Raw genomic sequence first — 23,889 nt, 5'->3', positions numbered from 1 at the left:
CGAGACGGACGGCAGGACAGAGCCCACGGCCGTGCTCGGCAGCACGCCTGCGGCCTGGCTGGGCCTCCACTCCCCGTGCGGCTGGGGCTCCAGCCTCCAGGGCATGAGGTGCTGCCTTCTCTTAATGCTTTCCCTAGGACCATTCCTAAAGCCAGAAGTCTGGCAGAAAAGGAGAGAAACAAACATGAGGAACCAAGTGAATGCAGAAGACAACCAGTGAATGGCTGTGAGGGAGATGAGGGAGGCAGAGGCTTACATGTCTGAATTTATTCTCGGCACCGAAGCCTGCTCTGCGTTGGCTCAGGTTGGAAGGGACTGTTCTGCGTAGTTTTGCATTGAGGACTCAGGGAGTTTTGGTGGGTTTTTAAGGTTTTCACCCTGATTTTACATCAGTTCTGCAGTTTCCAGACTGGCTGATTTGTGGCAGAATCCCCAGTGGCCATGCAGAACTGTCTCTCCTCCCCCACGTTATTTTGCTCGTGAGGGCAGCTTAACTAACTCACCTGAAAGATTATTTATTTGGCAGTAAAAGCCACAAATAAAACACAGCTGCCTAATGAAGACAGCTTGGTAAGTCTAGCCCATTTTTAATTTTAATGTTGCATGTAATCTCCATTCTGGTCTATGGACTTGTCAGCGGTTTTACAACTTCTGATTATACGAGTGCAGGATGCAGAGACAGCTCAGTGGAAGAGCTGGAAGAGCAGCATTAGCAACTGCCTCTGGGGAATCCAGCAAAAGGAGCCAAGGATTTGTCTACACCGTTACTGCAATGACAGAAAGCAGAGGCTGAGCAAGCACTCTGTTGTGGTGTCCTTTTCACAACCTACCTGTCTACTTATTTATAGGTAGTCAAGTAGCACTGGGCCTTAAACACAATGGAAGAGGAGACTCCTACTTCACCATCCATGGAGACAGAGGGACACTTCACTGTGTTTTACAGAAGAGCAACTGTTACAGAACTAAAGCGGATACTGAGAATTTGCCCATGGGTGCAGGGCAGAGGGGCAGTGGTGGACCTTAGGGCCAAGCCTATAGCCAAGTTTGCAATCTTGGGCTATCCACCATTGCCTGGCTCCCCATCCTTAAGGCTATCTCTGCCAGTGAAGGGTCCCATCGATAACAAGCGAGCCAGCCTCCTCTCCAGAGCACTGTCCTGCCAATAAAGCCCTCCAGACTGATTCACCTCCTTCCCCTAGGCAGGCTTGGTGCTAAACAGCTTACAGATCGGAGAGTAAATCTATTCAGAGGCTAAGGATTTTCTGACAGAAAGATGGATACAGAGAAAGCAGTTTCCTTCCCAGCATGAATAGAGGCAAGCATAAAAGGGCGTGCACATAAAAGCTCAGCGCTGTTCCCATTCGGAGCCCCATGACCTCAGCCGTCCTGCATGGCTTACTCTCCTGCCTGCAGAAGCCCCAGGCTCACTGCTCCCATTGTGCCATGAAGGATGCTCTCCTCCACCGCTCAGCGAGCACACTGGCTTTTCTGCTGCTCTGCTACAGTGGGCAGCTGTCGTTCCTCCCGGCAGGGAAGAGAACGCACCGAGGAATGCCTGGAGAGCACAGAGGCTGTCGGGGTTAACACCACCGAGAGCTGAGGGAGTTGGATGCTGTCTCACAGCTGGAAACTTGGAAAGGAAATGTGAGCTTTGGTCCATAGGCAATTTTGCCAGCCCAGGATCAGGGTTAAAACAGTTGACAGAGCAGCATGAGGAACTCCATTACTCTCCTGGATGTTGTGATGGTCAGCAGGAGCAGTCTCAGCCCTGAAAGGTTTGCATTCCTTATAGCCAAGGCAGGAGGTATCCCAGCTTTTATGGATAGGAGAACTGGGGCCGGAAGGAATTATACAACTGACTTACAGGGAGTCTGTGGCAGATCTCAGAGTTTTATCCCAGGCCTCCATTGCTTTGCCCCTCCCAAGACTCAGGGCAAGGTTTAATCAAAGCTGCATCCTTTCTCTTTACAATGGTGTAAATCAGGAGCGACTTCCTTGGAAGTACGCTGTTCTTACCTGCCTAGCAGCTGCTATAAGGTGGTGAGCTGTGGGGCTGCACTCATAGTCTGGCCTCACAGGCAGTCATGAGTTGGGAAGGCAGTCAGAGAAGATGCTTCAGACCCTTCAGTCCCCCAGCCCTGGGCCTGCAGGCTCTTTCCTGATGCTGGGCCCCTTTCTTCCTGAGCAAATGGTACTGCAGCGCTTGGATAAGGTCCACAGGCATCAACCCCCAGTGAGAAAGGAGTGGTCTCATTCCCCTAGCTCCCCTCCAGGGACCAGCATGTCAGCCACACAAGATGCTTCTTGCATGAAGTGCAGAAATCGCCACCAGCTGTGGAGCTGGTGAAAACTAGCCCAGCCATTGACAAATCTTTCTCTGGAGATGGCTGACTCAGATGCTTCTCTGCCTCCCAGGCATCTCCCGTTGTGTAGGCCCTGTCACTTCCGTGTGTCAGAATGAGCCAGGAGGGTTTTTGTGCCATCTGAGTTTGACCTTCTAAGGATGTGCAGCATCTTTCAGCATCTGGCCCATTAGGGATGTGACATGCTTCACAGATGTGCAGGACAGCAGGCACAGGCTTTGCAGAGCAATAGAGACCCCATTCCTCTTTCTTGCTCACCATCTCTTTCCAAGGACTGAAGACACACAGTCTGCCTGACTCTTTCAGGTCCCAGCAGGAACTCTGGGGCAACACACAACAGCATACCCAGGTGACCATGATTCTTCTCCTGAAGGAAGAAACATTGTCTCAGCATGCCCCCCAGATGGTGCTCTCTAATCTTCATGCTAATCCTTCATGAGTCCCCAGTCTGGTCCTGCCTGAGGAGGGCGGTGAAGAGGATAGCTTTTGCTCTGCTCTTCCTACCTTGTAGGACAGAAGCACCTGCAGTCAGTCCTGCTTTTAGCTACTCGGTTGCCAGCATGCTGTTAGGAAGCATCTTTCTGCTGCTGCCACCCACTGCTCTGCAACCAGACCCCTGGCAGAAGTCTCTGTGGGATTACAGGCATTCAGCTACAAAGCCCGGTAAACCTCCCACTGCCTGCAAAGGGGGATCTGCCTCTCTCAGGTGCTGTATCACTGATTCTGAGTGCTGCTTAGTTCAGTCCCTTGACACATTCATCTGTTTCCATCCACAATAGAAATTCCTGTGCACTTCAGGGGCTCACCAACTTGGGCTGCAGTTTGGCTTTGTACCAACACCTGAAGCTACCCTGCTGGCTGGGCTTCCCAAGGGGCAAGGAAGAGGCTTGTCAGTCTTTACAGGTAATTAAATCTGGATTAAAACAAGATCTTACTGGAATCCAGCCTGGGGGAAATTGTAAAGGGCTTCCTGGAGGTGAAGCTCTACAACCAGAGCCCAGGCAGTGCAGTGCCCTTTCTCTGTCTCCTGAAAGCAAGGGGGTAGTGAAAAACCCACAGAAGCTGGGTTGGGAACCTGTCCATAACCAAAGACCATCTTGGATGTGCCAGCACAACACTGCCCATCACATGCAGCTCTCTGTTCCACCTACAGCAATGGAGGTAGCCATAAGACAGTCCTGACTCATGTAAAACCAAGCTTGGTCCCTAACTCTCCCTGAAATTTCACATGCTTGGCTTTGCGGGGCTCCCAAGAGCGAGGCAGCAATCTCTTCTCTCCTGCACAGCTTTAGGGAGAAACCGGCCCTGGGCCCTGAGCCAGGACCAGAATGAGTGGAGCACTGCATGGTACTCACTCCTGCTGGGCAGCTTCAGAGCTTGCTCAGCTGCCTCTCAGCATTGCCACATCTCCAGCGCTCCCACTGCAGAGGGGTGGTCAGGCTGCATCCCTCTCTGGAGGAAGGAAGGACTGCCTCGCTGAACCTCAGATTCTTCAAGGAGGGAACCACGCTGGATTGACGTGGTCTTCAACGGGAAGGACTGGTTTGCAGAAGTGCCAGGCACCCTGCAGTTCGCTCCAGTCAGCACAACTGGCAGGCATGTGCTGTGCCCTGTGCTTATCCCCAGAAAGGCTTTGCTAGGTGAATCTGTCACCTCCTTTCCCCATGCCTCAGTTTCCCCAACTATAAAATGAGACATCGATGGACAAACTGGTCTGGGCCCATGCCCTCCTTGGTAAATTGCTTTGAAATGCACCAGTGAAGAGTACAGGCTGCTCCCCCCTGCAAAGTATAACCCTCAGCCCACCGCTGCCTTGCACACACTTCTATCACCAGCTCCTCCTCCTCCAGCTTCTGGGCATTTTCCATGGCGTGCCCTTGCGACCAAGCAGACATCAGGACTCGCATTCCCTGCTGGATTCCCACAGCACCCCCGCCCATGCGCTTCCTCCTGGCTGCTGCATAATGGGCCTGAAAACACAGAACCGATATGCAAATCTGACATTTAATTTGGACATGAGAGTTTAATGAGGCTGTGGAGATTCTGCCACTCGCAGCCTCCACATCCTGCAACCTGCAGTCACATTCTCTTAATTGAACACATCCCCACTACACATGTATGAATGCACACTCATGTGCACGTGCTCTCCAACACAATCCACTCTTTGCAGAACAGTTGCTCCCAACTCTCCTCTCTGTCCGTGCCATAGGGTAAATGTAGGGTCTGTGACTCTCCAGTAGCCACATCTGGACTTTCCAAAAGCATCTCAGCGTGGAGCAGATGCACATTTTCCCACCCCAATTCTGGGACCTCTTTTAAGATGGTGCTTTGGTTTGGTGACTCCTAAAGCACTTGGTTTTGCTGCAGGGGAGGCAGGGCCTATTTACTCTGAGCCAGAGAGCTGGGCGCATACAGTTCATGAGCTACTGTGCTATCTTGCTCTTGAAGAGATGGACGATGTACCAGGAATTGGCTCTGCTGAGAGCTGGGGTGAAGAGGGAAGGACACAGATAATGCCTTGCGAGGCCTCTCCTCCCATCGCACGAGAGCTGCAAAGCATTTCCCTGCCAGAACAAGCACTTCAATCAGGGAGAGTGTATCCCATCCACCAGCCCCAGTGCCAAAGATACCTTGCTGTTAGGAACAGGATCAACTCTTCACTTTAACAGCTCCATACCAGCCTCCTCCCTGAGCACCTGTCTGAGCAAAGGCAGCATGGGCACCCCCAGACTCCCCTTTTTGCCACCCTGCCCTCCTCTGCAAGGTGGGAAGGAGGAAAAACACATCCCCCCTGATCCACAGGCTCACTCTGACATGAAAGGCACCCCTAGAAACTAGAGCTGAACTGTAACAAATTGAACATAATTAATCTGCCTCCTCGACTGCAACAGCCTGAGATCACTGTATTGCTGAGAGCCCCAAATACAATGTGCATAGTGTGCATAGGATACATTGGTCCTGAAGAGGGGACAGCGAATGAGCTAGCAGGCCCTCTGAAGAATCGTTAAAACTCCCAACGAAGAAGAAAACAAATAATCACCTAACAAAGCCCAAGCAAACCCCAAGAACTCCTACATCTAGGAAGGAGATACTCCTTTGTGCCACCTGCCTGAATGCAAAGGCTTCCACCAGCTCCCAGCACAGAAACTTCACAGTCTTTTTATTTGAAGAGGATTATGGAGCTGCCATTCAGTAAATGAAGTGCCACTCCAAACCGCTGCACTGTGGCCTGCCCTTGTTCAGACAGAGCACTTTGCTGGGGCTGCAGAAGCTGCAGGCAAAGGCTGCTCCTGGCCTTGGAGCTCTGCAGAGCTGAGTAATGCCTGAGAGTGCATGCACAGGACCCAGGAAAGGGGTGAAGCAGCAGGAGGAGAGCTTCTTTTCATCACTTCTTCTGCTCCTCTGACAGGTACAGACAGGGTTTTCTTCTTCGCAGCCTTCTTTGCTCTCAGGTTGCAGCCACAGCACTGAACTGCTCCTCTGGCAACTGAAATATAGGTCCCATTTTCCCTGCTTTCCTGGGAGGGGCAGAAGGATGGAAGAATACAGGTCACTCCCCTTCCCTGCTGCTTTATATCAAAACGAGTTGCTCCCAGAACCTATTATTGCTGCAGTAATCACAGCATCCTCTGCACCAGGCTGATTACCCAGCATTACAGAAGACAAAGAAAGTGAGCTGCAAGCCCCAGCTCTAAGTGTGCCACATTTAATTGCCAAGGAATATGAGCTGGGGAGAGGCTGTACAGCTGGTGAAGAGACAGGGAGACCCTGTCTGGGGCTGGAAGGGGGGAATGTGAGCTGGGCCAGGGCAGGAGATCAGCGGGGAGAGGCAGGTACGTGGGACATGAGCTCTCTTCAGCATGAGCAGGCTCTGGGATGAAATATTAATGCCAGCATCCTGAGAAGGCAGCAAGCAGCAGTGTCTGCGCCACTTGGCCATGAATAAAAGATGGTCCTGAAAATGGGGAAGAGCAGCAAATTAATTAATCGAAGCAAAAGTCTCTCCACTCCCATTAACGAACAAGCCTAGAATCCTCCCACATGCAGCTCAGCTTGGGGAACATGCAGGGGCACAGAGGGGAGAAGAACAGCGAGGCAGGGTCTTCTCCCAGTGACCTGGGGTCTCCCACTGTCCAGCAGTAGCTTTAAGCTCAAGTTCAGGTCCTGGTTCAGCTCCCCATCATGTCTAGCCTGCCAGCTTTGAGAGTTCAGCCTCTGCAAGCTCGGACTCCTCACCTGTGCCCTAGCTCCCTCAGGTTTTAACTCCAAGCCCATGCAGGCTGCTTCTCAGATCACTGTCTCTTCAGTGACCCTGAAAAATGGCCATCATTTCCTCTTCACTCGCCTCTTTCCTCTCCCTGCGCCAAACTCCCCAGGACCAAGGTCAGGGGGTCCCTCTGGACCCAGGACTCCTGGGCCCCAACACCCCCCCAAGGATGCGGGGCTGGTGAAGGAGGAACGGGAAGGAGCAGCCGCAGCTGAAACAGGGCCAAGTAAGGGGTGAGGTGGGAGCTGCAGCTGGGGGTCCTGGCCCAAACACCAAAAGTGGCCGGCAAGCGAAGGTAGAGGTGCCACAAAGCTGCTGTATCACCCCAAGCAGGAGCCAACACATTGCACCAAGAGGGGCTGAAGGAAGGCTGTGGATTCCTAACCCTGCAGTCCGAGAGCTGTGCAGGCTGAAATAGCCCAGCTCTGAGCCAAGCCCTGGGGCCCAGCCAGCTGCTCCCAGGCGAGCTAGCGGGAGGACAGGGCTCTCCCCTGGCGGCAGGTGCTGGGGGAGTGCTCAGAGTTGCTCCTGCCTGCAAGAGAAGACAATCTGGTTTCTCTTCATTCAGAGCTGGGAATTCTCTGGGTGCTGCTCGGTGGCTGCCCTGCCCAAGGCTAATCCTTTATGCTGTGCCAGTTGACTGGAAACAGAGCAGTGGGGGCTGCTGCAGATGGAGAGCCACCCTCAACACCAAGAGATGACTGATCTCCTCTTCTGAAGCTTTGCCCATAAATTATAGATTTTAAGCAGTGTTTATTTAAAATATTCAGCTTGCCACTTAAAAAAGAATAATCATACACACCAGGAACGGGGAGAAGGGCCGGGGGTGGGGGCTGCGTTCCCACTTGGAGGAGGCGGAGGGAAGCAGACAGGAGAGAGGTGTTTCCTCGACTAATGAGCCAGCAGCCCTCCCGGTGGATGTGCAGTCCGACACGTGAGCCACCTGCACTGCAGCTTTGCCTGCCTCTCCCTCTGGCACACAGCTCAGGCCCAGCAAAGGTCTGCAGGAGCAACAGCCTCTGCTTTTTCCATCCTGCATCCCAGTGTGCAGGTCATCCCACGGGCTTCCCTATGAGCCTGCAGGACAGCATTGTGTTTGCAAAGTCAGAGCAAAGACAGCTCAGGTGCTCTGAGGGCAGAAAGGAGGTGAGGAGGTAGGAAAACATCCTCCTCTACACACCCCCCCCTTACCTAAAAGCACAATCACTTCTTTGATTAAAAATTCAGCTCTTCAGCTGACATGGCCAAGGGGCAAGTCTGTAAAAGGTGAGATGCAGGGAGCAGTAGCCGAGATATTTCTCATCAATGAAAAATGCTCCTCTTCATCTCTGCTCCGGGCGCATCCCATCCCTGCCAGTCACCAAAGCCTGTATTGCCGCCTGATGGTGAAGAAGAGGCAGGGCGCTGCTGCAGTGTAAGGGGATTTCTCCTCTAGGTTGCAGCACCCCCCAGGCTAACGCAGGCTCTCGCTGTCTTCTGGGGTGGATTTCACATGGAAGAGACTGCAGATAGCATTGGTGAAGAGACGCGACTTTACAGGAGGTGACTAAAGGCATACTTCAGCTTTTCCTGCTCCAGGAAGCTCACTCATAGGTACATCTTGCAGCGGTCCAATTGTAGAGAGATGTTCAGGAAGGCACAGATCTCCTCCCAACAAACCCAGACACACCAAAGGGCTGCTGCTATGCACACACGCTGCCCAGCTCCTTGTGTAAAAGCGTTGGAGGAATTCACAGAAAGACAAAAGGCTTTCACTGTTGTGTGCTCAGTGCTTGCTGTTTATCGAGGCCTCTGCCGGGAAAACTGAAGTGGAAGCAAGGCAGTTACAGCCAGGGTACCTAGAAACGCCATTACCTGTACTGTGTTGTAGCAGCACCTGAGGGGAGTCTGACCCACAGCCTTGGCCTTGCAGCACCAGGTGCTGCAGAGAGCTTTAGGAAAACCCAGCCTAGCTGAGGTTAGTGGAAGGTGAGCAGCCATGCAGGGTCTGGACCTTGCCCAGAGGAGAAAGACAAAATTCATCTTTAATAAAAGGAACGCAGCCCAGGCTCAGACAGAGCTAGTGGAAAGGGCTGCAGCTTCAAATCCTGGCTACCCCACATCTTCTGTGATTTTGTCAGGGTCACACCCAGCTGGGAGCTGGCTCTCCAGAGCCTCAAGTCAGTAGCTCTGTGGGATCTCCCTGTGACCTGATGATGGCTGGTTGCCAGAACCACCAGCCCAGGGGCACTCTGCCTTTCCTTCATGCTGCCTGGGTGATGCTCCAGGCCCAGCCCTCCTCCTTGCACTTCAGGTGTGTGCATGTGCCCAAACTGCAGAGACATCTTTAAGCAAAGATACCTCCTTCTAAAGGGCCCTCCCAGGCTCACCCTAGCATGCAGGTAACCTAAGGCATGCCCTGGGGCTCATCCTGTCCAGGGAATACCAAGTGCCTGCCTGGGAAAGCAGGCAAGAGGTTGTCCAGGATGCTTCTAGTTCCAGCAAGAGGCAGATGGGTGTTTCGGTCAGCAAGCTCAGGGAGTCTGCAGCTGAACCAGCCTTGCCTGCAGCTTAAGCGTGCTTCAGGTTGGCTTCACCTCACTGCCTCCTTAGCTGAAGAGGGGGAACAAAACATGCTGTGCCCCCAATAGGCAGAGAAAAGCTTGGTGCCTGGTCACATTTCCCATGTGGCAACAGAGGAAGAGAGCACAGCAAGCCCTGGAAAAAAACAGGCAAAACTTCTCCACACACCGGCTGCCTCCAAGGGTGCTCAAGCACTGAGCTTCCCACATTCCCTCCCTCCTCCAAGCATCCTGCGGGGCTGGAGATCTTTGCTCAGCCTGGTCTGCTCGCCAGCATGCCCCTTCTGGCCCTAGCATTTTGCTCTAGCAGGAAACCAAATAAAGCTCACCAGGCCCAGCCTGGAGCTCAGCAACATGGCAATGGCAGAGACTGAGGGTCCCCTTGAGCTTCCATACAGCTCAGAGGTTTTCCCAGCCCACAGGGACTTGAATTTGGCTCCCCTCCTGCCTGTCCCCCAGCCAGGCAACGTCATCCCCTGGCCAGCCACAACCTGTTTGCCAGCAAATGGCAAAAGGAGCCATGGTTGCCTGGGGTCTCCCACCTGGAACCAGGGCTGCTCTGGCTGGAACGTTTTTACCAGTAGCCAGCTCTGACCTGCTCAGTCCCAAAACAGGGAGTCAGGACTCCTGGTTTCCCCACAAGCAATTAAAATGCACCGATAAGGCCAGGGAAGGACTGATGCTGAATGAAAGTCTACTGGACACTTTCAGAGATCCAGAGAAAAGGCATGTAAAAAGCCCAGAAGATCAAAGAGTCAGCAAGCAGCTGCTGATCATTTTCACTAGACTGTCTGCTCCTTGCAGCAATGGCCGTCTTCAGGTATGCCCAGCACCTAGACCAGGCCAGGGCTACTCACATTGCCAATACACACAAGGAACGTGAACGCTAGCCCTGCTGCTGCAGCCTGTGTGCCCATCAGCTGAGGGTGGGTCCCTTTTGCCTCTCAACACTGCCTGCCTCCCCACAGTCAGAAAGACCTAACTCCTCTGGCCAAGCCTGAGCCCAGCTCCCCTCCGTGACCCTGGCAGGGCCATGTTTCTTGCTACCCCTCCCAGAAGACACTGACCGGTCTGGCAAGCTATGCACTCTATTTTTAATAAATTAGCCCTGAACTCCATTTGTGTGGATAAATATAGCATCAACCACTCTGCCAAGCCATTTTTCCTCTTGGTTAACACATTCATCCAAGCTGCTCTATTTGTCTTTCCTCCACAGACTCATATTCTTCTGGATTCATTTTGTCAAACAAATTGCACAAGCTGGACTGCCCATTTACCCAGTGCTGTTTGATTACAGGGGTTATTTATGAAACAGCAAGACATATGGCATTAAGCTTCTTAATAATAATAATGAGAGAAGGGAAGGGGGAAAGCACTGGAAGAGAGGAGGGGGAAAATGTTTTTTATTACAGACAAAAGCTCCTGCCACGGGTGATAAATTCCAGACACTTTTTCCAGTTGCTCTTGTGCTGCTGGCATGATGAATGGCACAGGCACCAGCACACAGCTCGGCTGCAGGAACGTGGCCATGGGCTGCAAGGAAAGGAGGGAAGTGCCGAAGCATACGCACATGGTAAGGCTGGCTGAGGTGTGCAGGGGCCACTGGCCAGCAGTCACCAGGCAGTTCACTTCCCAGGAGGGATCACAGTGGTTGCAGTGATAAAGACCACACACAACCCTGCCTACCATCAGCACCATGCCTGGAGTCCCTCACATTGCAGGCTCAGAGGAACCTTGGAGGCAGTGTGATGGCAGGTGACGTGGCCATCCAGCACCTTGCCAGACCTCTGCCAGCATTGCTCCTCCCAAAGCCCAGCTGCTACAATCAAGTGATTAATAGAGAATCCTGTGTTCGGGGAGCAAATTATCCTCTAACTCTGTGGTTGCAAAGCAGACCCTGAAGAAAGAACATAGCACAGAGAAGAGAAAGCCTCAAACTACTTACTACTGAGCACTCAAATCTTGTAAAAACTGCATCTATAGCCCAGTGAGAATCTAGGCCAGGTCCTCTCCTTCTCCTACATTGTTCCCATGCTGAATAGCCTCCATGTATGCAGCTAGTTTTTCTACTGCAACCTGTATAATTTCCAGTACTCAGACTGCCCAAGATACTTAATTTCTGCATAACTAAACTGCTTTTGAACCTGTTTCTCCCTCTTCTCTCTGATTTAGTCACTTATTTCTGAGAAGCTTGGAACCACTCCATTCACCACAAGCAGGGCCCAGTTAGGTCTCTGAACTCATCCCCCTCCAACCTGGCCATCCTGGCTCTAATGACGGCTTACTGCAATTCAATCAAAACTTCTTTCAAAGGGAGATGCTTGATTAAGGGCCTAGGAGATCTTGAAAGTAGATTCATTCCTGCAAGACAAAGGTAATTAATTTTTGGAATCAGTGGGGCACTGGTCTCAAGGTCTGAAGAACAGAGTCAGCAGCAAACTCACTCCCACAGATACGTAGCGGAGCCCTCCCACATTACTGGAGACTCCAGGCAAAGTGCTGGGAACTGGACTTGGTACACACCAACCTGCAGAGCTGTTGCATCATCTCATCCTTCTCCCTGGTGGGAGCAGTCTGGGCCATTCCCCCAGGGCAGAGGCACCTTGTGCTTTTCCCCCCTCACCTCTGACATGAGCAAAGCTCCTGGTCTTCCCTTCTCACTCTGTCCCAAAAAAGGTAAACATACCAAGCTTGCAATCAGAGACAGCATCAGTCTCTGAAGATAATTCCTTAGCAGCCCAGATTTCCTTCACTGTCTTACAGAGAAGACCCTGGCAATGGGATAAACAAGGTCAAACACCAAGACTACAGGCTTTCCCCTGGCAGATGCAAATGGTTCTGCAGTACTAGCCTCAGCTTCTGGTTTCTTGTTCATCAGCTGGCACAGACCTGGGGATGCTGGGCAGGCAGAGTTAATCAGGCCTCGTTTGCGATTACAATGAACTCTTGCATTTCATGGCCTGCATCCTAAACCTGCTTTCTAATTCCCCAAGGGAGAGGGATTTACACTTTCAATTTTATGTCTAGTTAGTTAATGGTCCATTACTGTCAAAAGGATCAGTAGCTAGAAGTTAAATCCTACAGGATTTACAATAAGGAAGAACCAAAAGCTGCAGAAGAAAACATGCCAGACAGAGGGCACAGGGAACATAGAGGGGCATTTGCAGGTCCTCAGCACTGGACACCGGTCCGGTGACAGCTCTAGAACAAGGTTCACCCCATCACTCCCTGCTGGCTGCTTCTCCCTTACATACCGTACCAAGTTTCTGCCTCAAGTATCTCCTTGGAGAGAGTTTACCAGAAGGCTGCCAGGAGCAAGGGAATTCAAGTAGAGTAAATTCCCCAGCTTCCAGCAAGCAGGGATCTGAATTGCCAGCCAGAGAAAGGTCCCACTCTCCAAATTGAACCAGGTACCAGACCCCCACCCTCCAGCAGGATTCACCACTGAGACTGAGTTCAGCTGGGGCAAATAGGCACCATGCTGGCTCTGCATATCTCCTCCCTGCCCCCATCTTGCAAACTCTAGGCAACCTCAAGTCTGCAGAATACAGTGTGACCTTACTTGAGCATGGTCTGTGAGAGACTCTGCTTCCCTACCACTAAAATTGGAGTAATGGTACTCCAATACTGCTGGAAACTAGAAGGGCTGAAAGGCAATGCCATAGTACACATACAGTACAAAACAGATTTTGATGGGACCTCCAGAGTCCAAGCTACCTCTCCGCCAGGATTCTTCTTGTTCCCAGCATAGTTCCTCCTTAGTTTCCCTCATGGAAAAGTACAGAACTTGAGCATAGCATACTGCAGCCCTCACCTTCCCCAAACAATTCTCCAGAGCCTCTCAAGGGGGAAGTCAGGTCCTGTTTCCCCCACCCCACAAAAGAGTTTGCTTGAGCTTTTGCCCCTACCCATAGCTGAGCTAACACTGCAGACTCTGCAGGATTTGGCCCCTGAGCCACTGGCCAGTATTGCCGAGTGACCTTGAAAGCTACTGTATTTCCACACTCCAGCATCACTTAGGTGAAGGTAGGCCATCACGTCCCATTAAACTGCATGGGAAATCAGGTGGCCAACACTTTGTTAAGCTCTGGCCTACCTTTCATTAATGCCACTCACAGAAGGATCTCAAGCTCTGCTGCGAGTAGAAGATTATGCAGCTACCTCTGAAGCAGGACACTGTCACCACCCCACTGTCACTACAGAGAAGCAGTCCTTGCTGCAGGCAACCAGAGGCTCAGAGCAAAACAGTGGCTTTGGCAGGACTGGAATGGATTTGCCTTGTTCATGCTGAATTCCTCCCACCTCCCCACCAAGACACACTGAAAGGTCTCCACTTCCTTAGCAAGATAAAGGCTTCTGTGAAGTATACACAAGCCTGCCAATAGCTGAAAATGTCCATCTGCTTCTGATCCCCTCCCCTGAGACACATGGTGTTGCTGCTGTCAGAGCAGAGGTATTAAAGCAGCTACACTGAAAGGTCTGTCAATATTACAGAGCTTGCTGTGCAGGGGTTTATAACCTGCCCATAAAAACTCACTCCAGGCTGAAGCAGGGCAAACAAGGTCCTCACGCCCCTTGAGCGGGGAAGTGTTATTTCTTTTTATTTTGCAAATAAGGAAACAATTTTTTCTGCTGCCTGAAGTTTTTCTCAGTTGTAAATGGTGCCAAAGAGACAGAGTTTGGCTAGATGGGGGACAGGAAAATATTTAAGTGATCAAAGAACAGTTACTGATTGTGTTTAGCAAGAGGCTGGAAATGATTTTATAGGTCAAGGTAGCTTGAGCTGCAGCCAGGCAGACAGCATAGTGCAACTCTGAGGTCTACAGCCATCAAGGCAGGTTCAAGGTCCATCCTCAGCCTGGTCCATACCTGCAGAACAAGGACACGTTAGGCCTGGAACACCAATTCAGGAGAGCTCCTAATTCTAAGCCCCTCACCACCAAACACAAGTATGCCAACAATGTTGCTGGCCCTGGAAAGCCTGGAACAGAGAAGGCAGAGTTTAACACTGTTCAGAGACGCTACCAGTATGGCTTTCCAGCAATGCTGTAACTCTCTCCCTGCCAGCACTCCCTACCAAAGTCTGCCTTGCCCCAAACATGCAGCTCCGTGGAACCCATTACACACACCATACACATCATTACCAACATTCAGAAGTTGTACTGCTATTACTTTTAATCATTTCATCTAATAAGCTTCTAAGAGATCAGCATTTTTTAACTTATTCCCCCCCCATTTCTGTACAGCTACGAGCACTCCTCCCCAGTGAAAACTGTGCTTCTCCACTAAAGCCCTGCCTCAGTAACTTAGGCCTGCTAGCATTTACACAAAATAGAGCTGTATGACTCATGACAAGATGAGTACATAAAGTTCACTTTCATCCCTCCTATCTACCCTACCAGGGAAGACAAAGTTAAACCATGAATACCCAAAAATGATTTAAAAAAAAAATCAAAACCCACCCTACCAATAGACTGTAGCCATAAACAAAACATAGGACTTCTGGCATCTACAATGCATTTCTTTTCACATGTAAGAACAGACCACTACAGGACCTTAGGATCCAACCTGCTCCACCCCAACAAGCCTCACAATCATTAGGGAAGACAGCAGCACTACCCTGGTTCCCACAAGCACACTCCAGCACAAGGCAATGCTACCCTCTGGTGCTTCCTAGCAGGATAACCAGTCTGCCCACTACTCACCAGAGCTAACACAGGGGCTGCAAGCTAGAGACACAAACATTATGCTGCTTTCCCCACATGCCTCCATACAGGCCAACTTACCTACATCATACAGCTTTATTGCTAAGAGACCCATAGCACCCTAGGCTCCCTAAAATACTTGGATAGAAAGAGATGACCAACCATACAGACTGACCCACCCCCTCACCCCAATAACACAGACCACCTTTACCATGGAAAGCCATTAAATACATGCAGCAAGGTGCAAAGGGCTGTGATCACACTCACCTCTGCAGGCCAGGGAGCTCTTTTCTTCCCCTCCCCTGTTTCTGACTCAGCTGGTTTCAGTGTAAATTCTCTCATGTATCCCTCCAGCAAAAGCAATTAATGTAGTATTAAGGGGAATGGAGGCAGAAGCTAGCTCTATCAAGTCATTGCTTTGCATGAGGAGGACACATGGAGACTTCAGGGCAATCTTTGTTGGCCCTTCACACTTGATTAATTCATATTTACAAAGCTTTGCTTCATTTGAATGGAGCTTTTTGTGATTTATTTCTAATATATTTTTGGAAATGTAGCCCTGGCCTGCCAGCACAGACAGGAATTGCATTAAAATAGGCTGTGGTTTGGTTCCTAGCATTTATTTACTATTCTTGTAGTAAACAGCAGATTACATTGTTTGTGATGCTTAATAAATCCCCTTTTTGTTAAGTGTGTGTTTGTATGTAAGTAGAGCCTTGCCCTGTGTCTGTGTGCATGTATGATTATAGCAGCAATGTTTTCCTCTGACAGTACATGCTTTTCATGTAATTCTTTCCCTGTCTTTCTCATTTTGCCCATCGCTCTGTCCCTGCCTCTGATTTTCACCAACAGAACCTTTGATTTTTCCTTTGGTTGCAAATAACTTGTTCCTCAGGGGGTTTTTGAGTTTACTAATGTGTGGTCTCAGAAGTACCTATAAGTACTTCCTTCAAGTTAAGAAATAGCAAGAAAGAAAAGGAATCTAGTTGAATAAGATGCACAGAAACACACATATTTCCCCTGGGTAACAGCTGCATAGATTCCAATGACGTGTATTTTGAGGAATATATTTTCTCTACTATTTCCTAGCCTTAGCCTAGATTGCGGTCATCATCCTAAACGTTGCTTTTTGGAGTATCTTGCCCAACACACTTTTTGACTGAAATCTGAATCTCTTCAAAACAGAGATTCACAACATTAAAAAAAATCACAACATAGAAAAAAATCTATCCCATGGAAAGAGTAAAATGACACGTCATGTTACGACTGACTCATCACAAACAGCCTCCACTGCTCGCATAGTAAAGAACTCTGTAAATGAACATGGTTTATGTTTCTATGTAAACATAGTAAATAAAGTACCTAAATAAACTATGTAAATAAACATAGTAAATAAAGTCAAATGATTGACTTTATCCTTGCAATAAAAAGCTGAGAAAGATACTTGTTCAAAAGGTTTCTAAGCCAGCATATGAACTTAAATAGCAATTTCTCTTTTTTTTTTTAAATAATCTCATGTTTATAAGCTTGTTTTATAAACTTTGTAATCTCATGTTTTATAATCTTGTTTCAGGACTTTGAATATCTCAGAGGGCTCAGTTTTAGCAATCTAGGGGAATATTGTGATACTCAGACTGGCTAGTGCTTTGTATCCAGGAATTTCAAGGCAATAAAAAGTATAAATCCAGTTGTAGGGACAGGTAGGACGCAGGCTTGAGAAGCAGAGCTAGAAAGAGATAGCATAAATGTTTTTTTCCACATTTTTTTCCTGCCATTGCACAGGAAGGATAGAGAAGGGGGGCTTCTTGATAAGTTGTTTTTTAAAAAACACCAAAGAGACTACCGAAAAATAGCAATAACTTCCTGGTCATATATGATACAGTGACGGTATTTTGCATGTAAAGGCCCTAAAATATTTTGTTTAGAATTCAACTCCAAAATTATCAAAATGCAAAGGTTAATGGATTTGCTCAAGAAATCAGGCTGGGCTGCACCTGTGTGCTGTTAATTGCCCCTCAGGTGCTGCCACTAAGGGCTCCTGCCCCCAGCACCCCAGGAACGCAGCTGGGATCCCTATAAGTAGCTTCCCAGCAGCAGGTAAAAGTTTCTGCTTGTGCTGCAGTTTGGTATGAGGAAGCTGAGCTGGAGGGGTCCTTAATATGTTGAGGATTAAAGCATCAGAGAAAAATAGGTAGATACAGGTATTTGGCTGGAGGGTGGGTATAAATGTTTTCACAAACTGTAAGAGTGCCTAAAATATCTTTTGGGGTTGTGGACTTCATAAATGAGCTTACATTTTACTTCAGTGGTTACCTAGTGTGGGTAGGGTATTCATCAAGTTTTTTCTAGCTCTGAGTTAACAATGATAATGCTGAGGGAGGTGGGGTGGTCCTGGAGGTGTTGTAATGCTGGTGGGAGCTGTGTCTGAGCAGGAAAGTGAGGTAGCTCATGGAAGGGGTACAAAGGGATGGTGCATCAGGCTTAGCTTAGCCTGGGTGATGTAGTGCCTGCTGTTGAGAAACAGATGGCTTGGTGCCTGGACAAATGTGGGCACTTCAAAAAGGCAGAAGAGGATCCCTCTTCAAGAATGGCTTTGGAACCTCTTTCCAGAGTCCTATCTCCACTTTCTAGCTTGGGAGATGTCTGGGGGCCTTGCAGAAGGCTAGGGGATTGCTGAAGGGAGGCTAGTCTGCCCTGTAATTTAACATAGCAACAGACCATGATGATAAATCTTCCCCTTGCTTGGTAAGATTGGGGGGGCAGCTGCTCTGAGTTTGTGGGGTATGCTGGTGGCCTGCTCTCTGGATCAGATTTGTCAAGCAATGTAAGTGGTCCTGGGCAATGCAGAGTCTAATCTGGGGGGGGCGGTACTTTGCAGCACTGAGGTGTCCCTTGGGTGGTTAAGCCTATGTTAGTAGCTTGCTTTGGCTTTTTAGGCCAATTGCCACTGTGCTTACCCTGGGATAAACACTCATGTAACTCTCCCAAGTGGTTTGACCCTGGAGGCTTGAGTGGGTGCGTGGGAACTGAGCCATCCGCCTTCCTGGGGACTCCCTGCTGTGTGTTGGGGCTGTGCTGCCCCTTCCCCTTCCTGAGCAGGGTGGGAGGCTGGTCCTGAGCTGTGCTGGAGCTGCGGGCTCTCCCCCTTCCTCACCCGAGGTGTGGGCTGGGAGCTTTCCAGGCAGCCTGCCTGCCTGGTAAAGGCCTTTTCAACTGCTGTAGGCATGGGTGTCTCTCCTGGGGCTCACTGGGCACAAAATAATGCCATGAAAAGCCTAGGAAAACAACTGGAGAGAGAACGCTGCTCTGCCAGACCTGGCACTATGTGTCACTGCTGGTATCTGCATATTGCCTGCTGTAAAGCTGTCCCCTGCCTTGAGACTGTTCCCTTCCAACAAAATTTCTAGTACCTTTTAGAGTATAGCTGTAGCAGACTGCTGTTTTGCATTGATTAGTACTGGATCTGCATGTTGGTGGATCACCTGGCAATGAAGGCATTACCCAGACCAATGCAAAGACAGATTTTAGTGCCATTTGCTGGCACATGCAGAGCTGTTTGTGCTGGCTGTGTGAGCTGCAGGGGCACAGATGATAGCCTATCTGGCACAAACCTGCTGGGACAAATCTTTGTCCTTCAAAAAAAAATAGTGGAACACATGTGAATCAGCAGAGTGAACTTAAACTGATTCAGCGTTTCATGTTGGCACAGTAACTCCAACCTAGTAGCAGGCACCCAAGACTTGGATGTGAGCTTCCAGATGCTCATAAGAGTGCCAAGACTCTCTAGAAAAGATGATTTGTGATTCAGCTATGGGGGGGTCCTGCTTTGCCTTGCTCAGGGGTTCTTCTTGAGGCTCTTGAGTATTGGAAATGGAAGTCTCAAGTCCCCTGGAGCGGAGAAGGCTAGACAGCTTACCACCTCACCCATGAGGCTGCAATATAATCCTGGCCTGCCCTTTGCCTACTGTTGTCAGTCTGGTCTTCAAAGCCTCTGTGCAATCGCTTTTCCCACCTGCTGTGCCAAGAGAGATGATGGAGCAGGGGGACTTGAATGCCACCCTGGTACTCAAAGTACACTGACTCAACGCTCAAAGTTTTCCCTTCTGTCTACCTGAGCAAGCTGAAGAGTATGGCCAGCAAGCTAGCCCTGTGGTGTTAGAGAGTCCTGAGTAAGTTTTATAGCCGGAGATCACTTAGCCCTGGTGCCTCTGCTGACTCAAGGTTGCTGGCATTTGCTTCTGGCAATTTTCCTCACCCCTTAAAATGACTGCAGTAGATGCCTAGTCAGGTAGGATCCCTGGGGGGTTACCCATAGGGTTTCAACCTGACCCAGGGTTTTGTTTAAAGCAAAATGTACATTTTCCCGCTAACTATGAGAACCTCTGTGCAGGTGGAAAGATCAGAGAGGTCTATAAAAGAAATGCTTAAAAATGCCTAGGGAACTAGCCTTATTTCCTTAACTTTTATAGCTCTTTCTGACCACGCATTCCAGTGCAAAGCAGCATACTCCCTTTGGAATTATTACTGGCAGAGGAATGATACTGCCAAAGCGTTTGTTCTGGGAAAACAGCAGCACAAATGTGGAAAAGAATAAAATGGATGTATTTATGTAGAAATCATCTTAAGTGGGTGCATGTGGTTGAAAACTTGGGGAAATCACATGAGAGCACATAATGCTTATTTTGAGGTGGTTGGGTTTTTTTAAGTAAAAAGAGGAAATGAGAGGGCCTCTTGTGTTAAGCCAAGCCCTGGAGTAGCCATTGGGCTACTGCCATGGGCTGGCTGGAGCAAAACAGAGGGACTCCACCGGGGCCTAGCTAGGAAGGCCGGGTGGAAAGGAGATGAGAGGTGCTGGGGCCAAGGTCCTGGCGGGGGAAGAGATCACCCAGCCGTGACAGCAGCGGGGGGCAGATGATGTGCTGGCACGCGGGGCTCGGAGCTGGCGGGCTTCTGGCGAGAAGTTGTGGCATGCGAGCGGAGCGGCTCTGGGCAGCAGAGCCGGTGGGGTGCCCCGCCTGTCGCCCAGGGGGCCGCGAGCGTCCTGAGGGGCACAAAGGGGGCGGCAGGGGCCGCGCGGGGACCTCGCTCCCCGCGCCGCAGGGGGGCGCCGCCTCCTCCGCGGCGAGGCGAGCCGCGCCGCTTTCCCGCCGCCCTGCGCTCGTCAGGCGCGGGGCTGGGGAGCGCGGCGGGTGCCCTGCTGCGCCGTTCAGCCGGAGGGACGGCGGCCACAGGGGCCGAAACGCGCGCCTGCGGCCGGGGTGCGCTTTGCGGGGTTTGGTCGTGGGTCTCAGTCGCCCTGGGGCTGTGGCAGAGGGGAGGGAGTATTGGGCAGCTGCTTCCGAGGACAGCACGGTGTCTCGATGGGATTTCCGAGGGAAAGGCTGAGGTAATTCAGAGGGGACGGCGTGAGCTTTGCAGGGGGGAAAGCTGAAGTAACTTTGAAGGGACAGAGAGGGGACATTTGGGGCGTAAATCTGAGGTAATCTGTAGGGGACGGAATGAACGTTTTGGAGGGAAAAACTGAGGTAAGTTAGGCGGAACAGAGGTGACACTTGTGACAGAGAACCTAGAGGTAATTTAGGTGAAACAAAATGACCTTTTTAGAGGGGTGAATCTGGGGTAGTTTAGAGGGGAAAAATGAGCATTTCTGAGGGAAGGTCTGATGTAACTTCGAGAAGACAGAGGCAGCATTTTTGACAGAAAATCTGGGATAACTTAGAGGGACAGAAAAACTGGGGTAATTTAGAGGGGACAAACTGAGCGTTTTTGTAGGAAAATGTGAGGTAATGGAGAGGGGACAGAGGTGGCATTTTGGAGGGAATAGCTGAGGTGATTTAGAGGGGACCCACCAGACAACTTGTATGGAAAATCTGAGGCACCTCAGAATGGACAGTGTAAGCATTCTGGAAGGAAAGGCTTAGCTTTCTTAAGGGGGACAGAAAGAGTATTTTCAAGGGGCAAAATTGAGGTAACTTAGAGGATAGGGAAAGCTCCAGGGGAGAGCTCCATCATTTATCAGAGTAATATTAGGGAGAGTTAGGATGGGGTGAGCATGTTGGAGGGCAACATCTGAGGTACCTTAGGGAAGACATTGGCAGCATTTTTGTGGCAGAAGCTATGATGTTGCAAAATGATGAAAGTAGCAGAAAGAATGAAGATTTTAGCAGGCCATGATCAATGACCATTCTTGATTTGTGAAGATGTTTTGGCTCTAGGCACTAAGGTGCAGGAGAGATAAAAAGAGCACGACGAAGAGGAATGTTCATTAAAAAAAAAAATCCTCATCGGGATTAACTCAAAATAATAACTTCGCAATGGTGTTTCCCATTATTTAGAGTTCTGAAGTCCAGGTTCAACAAAAATTCATGGACATAATATTCCTGGAGAAAGGGAGAAGAAGGATCAACCAGTACTTAACGGTGAGTTCAGCAAGAGGATTTCCTGCAGTTAATGGGCTGGAGACAGCTGCAAAAATTGCACCTGATACGCGTTGAACAGGGAACAGAGAATTAAAGCAGACATCCTAATCCAGGTGTAGCAGTTACGAGTTGGTGCTTCTCGGGCCTAACTGTGTCCTCCTTCCTTGGCAGCAGCTGGCAGAGGAGAAAGAAGAGGCATCGTGTGGAACGGCGAGGCAAGAGTGAGCGAGAAGAGGAGCGGCGTCGGGCTGAAGAGGGGGCACGAGAAAGGCACTCTGGGCAAAGGGACCTCCCTGTCACCAGGGCGCGGTCCCGTAAGAGCATCGCAGGCACCTTTGGGGTGCCCTGGCTGGCTTTGTGCTGGGCGACCTCCCTGTAACCAGGGCTCGGTCTTTGCTTTTGTTGTCATTGGCCTTTTGCCGTCTCGCTCCTTTGGCTGCCCGGAGAGAGCGGCAACCCTGTAAGGAGGGTGAGAGCCGCCGTCTCCGCACCCGAGGGGGAAATGGAGCTCTCTGGACCCCAAGCCCACCCTGTAAGCAGGGGAGGGCCGTTTCCCAACTGCCGTGTCACGGCAGTTGCCCCTTGGCCACCCGTGAAGCCCCTTGGCGTGTTGAGGCCCCTCTGGGCCTCCATGCAGCCCGGGGGGCAGGTCTGAGGCTCTCCTCTCCTGCTCGGGGGTAGGGATGGCTCCCCAGGCCTTGGCTGCGCAGAGCTCGCTCTCTCTTCCGGGAAGTTCTGTTTGTGTGTCCCTGTCCCTGTCCTTGTTGGTGTGAGTGAGCGAGCGAGTGAGCTTGTCCTTTAGGCCCCTGTTCAAATCGCTGCAGCTTAGCTTAAACTTCCCAGGAGGGAGAGAAGGGCTCTGTGCAGCAACGGGGGGGTCCCCTCTGAGCCCACGAGCGGAGGGAGGGTCCGGGCTTGCCCCTTCTTTCGAAGGACAGAGCGAAGCCGCTTAGTTGTAGCGCGGGCAGCGCGACCCGCCTGTAGTCAGGGCCTGGGTCTCTGCCTGCGTGGCTGCCTGTCCTGCTGGCGACCTGCCAGCGTGACAGCCCCAGACCTGGGGCGCGTGTCACGAGCCGTGGAGCCCTCTGTCCCCAGGAGCAGCCCGACCTCCCTGTAGGCAGGGCTGAGGGGCTGCTTTAGCCAGCCAACAGGAGCGAGCCCTCCCTCGCCCTTGAGAAGGGTGCAGGTTGAGGAAGCGCTGTGCCGGAGGGCGCGGTCCCGCCTTTGGCGCTGCTTTTGGCTGGGGTGACCTCCCTCTGCCGTTGGGGTCGAGGTCGCTCCCTGGGCTCCCGAAGACGTGGTGTTGTGCTGCAGCCAGGACGGCCAGCCCGTAACTCGGGCGCAGGCGGGAGCCTCGGGCTCCGTGGGGCTTGTTGGGAGCGAGTGCCGAGCCGAGGGGGACCGCCCTGTAAGTAGGGCTGTGCGCACCCCCGGTGCTCGGAGGGACCCCCTGTAAGCAGGCGGGTGCCCCTGGCCCCGGCCTTTCAGAGGCGTGGGGCCGGGCGTGTGTCTTCCCTGTCCTTGGGGCTGGGGCCCCGGCCCCCCGGCCTGTGGCCGCGAAGCTCCACTGCCTGGCTGTTGAGTCTCGTTCCTGTTGCTGTGGGGGAAGGCCGAGCTCTCTGGCTCCCTGGGTGTCGACCTGCCTGTAATCGGGGTCCGGGTCTGGGAGCCTTTGTGCTCAGCTGGCAGCCTGTGTGGGGTGACCGCCCCGTTAGCGGGGTGCGGGTCAGGGTGCCCCTGAATCGGAGAGAAGGAGCCTCCGTGGGCCTTTGGGACCAGGGCTGCCCTGTAAGCCAGGGCCCGGCCAGTGCCCTGGAGTCCCGGGCGCTTTGCAGTCCAGGCAGCGGCTCGAGCCCCCTGTAAGCAGGGGCGCGGCCTCTTTGGCCGCTGCTTTGCCGGCCCAGCTTCATTTGCCCAGGGTGCCCGCCTCCGAGCCCAGCTCCAGCGCCGGCTGGAACTCCGCTGCGTGTCGCTTTGGTGAGACGAGCTGAAGTCGGAGGCTTTTGCGGGGCTGGGGGCCGGGTGGTGCCTTTGGGGAGCTCCCTCTGGGGTTGTGGGGGTCCCTGTTCCCTTCAGGCAGAGGAGTTGGCGCTTCTCGGGCCTAACTGTGTCCTCCTTCCTTGGCAGCAGCTGGCAGAGGAGAAAGAAGAGGCATCGTGTGGAACGGCGAGGCAAGAGTAAGCGAGAAGAGGAGCGGCGTCGGGCTGAAGAGGGGGCACGAGAAAGGCACTCTGGGCAAAGGGACCTCCCTGTCACCAGGGCGCGGTCCCGTAAGAGCATCGCAGGCACCTTTGGGGTGCCCTGGCTGGCTTTGTGCTGGGCGACCTCCCTGTAACCAGGGCTCGGTCTTTGCTTTTGTTGTCATTGGCCTTTTGCCGTCTCGCTCCTTTGGCTGCCCGGAGAGAGCGGCAACCCTGTAAGGAGGGTGAGAGCCGCCGTCTCCGCACCCGAGGGGGAAATGGAGCTCTCTGGACCCCAAGCCCACCCTGTAAGCAGGGGAGGGCCGTTTCCCAACTGCCGTGTCACGGCAGTTGCCCCTTGGCCACCCGTGAAGCCCCTTGGCCACCCGTGAAG

This window comes from Mycteria americana, chromosome 19, assembly GCF_035582795.1.
Source record: "Mycteria americana isolate JAX WOST 10 ecotype Jacksonville Zoo and Gardens chromosome 19, USCA_MyAme_1.0, whole genome shotgun sequence".
In the NCBI taxonomy this organism is placed as follows: domain Eukaryota; kingdom Metazoa; phylum Chordata; class Aves; order Ciconiiformes; family Ciconiidae; genus Mycteria; species Mycteria americana.
This window is presented reverse-complemented; position numbering follows the sequence as displayed.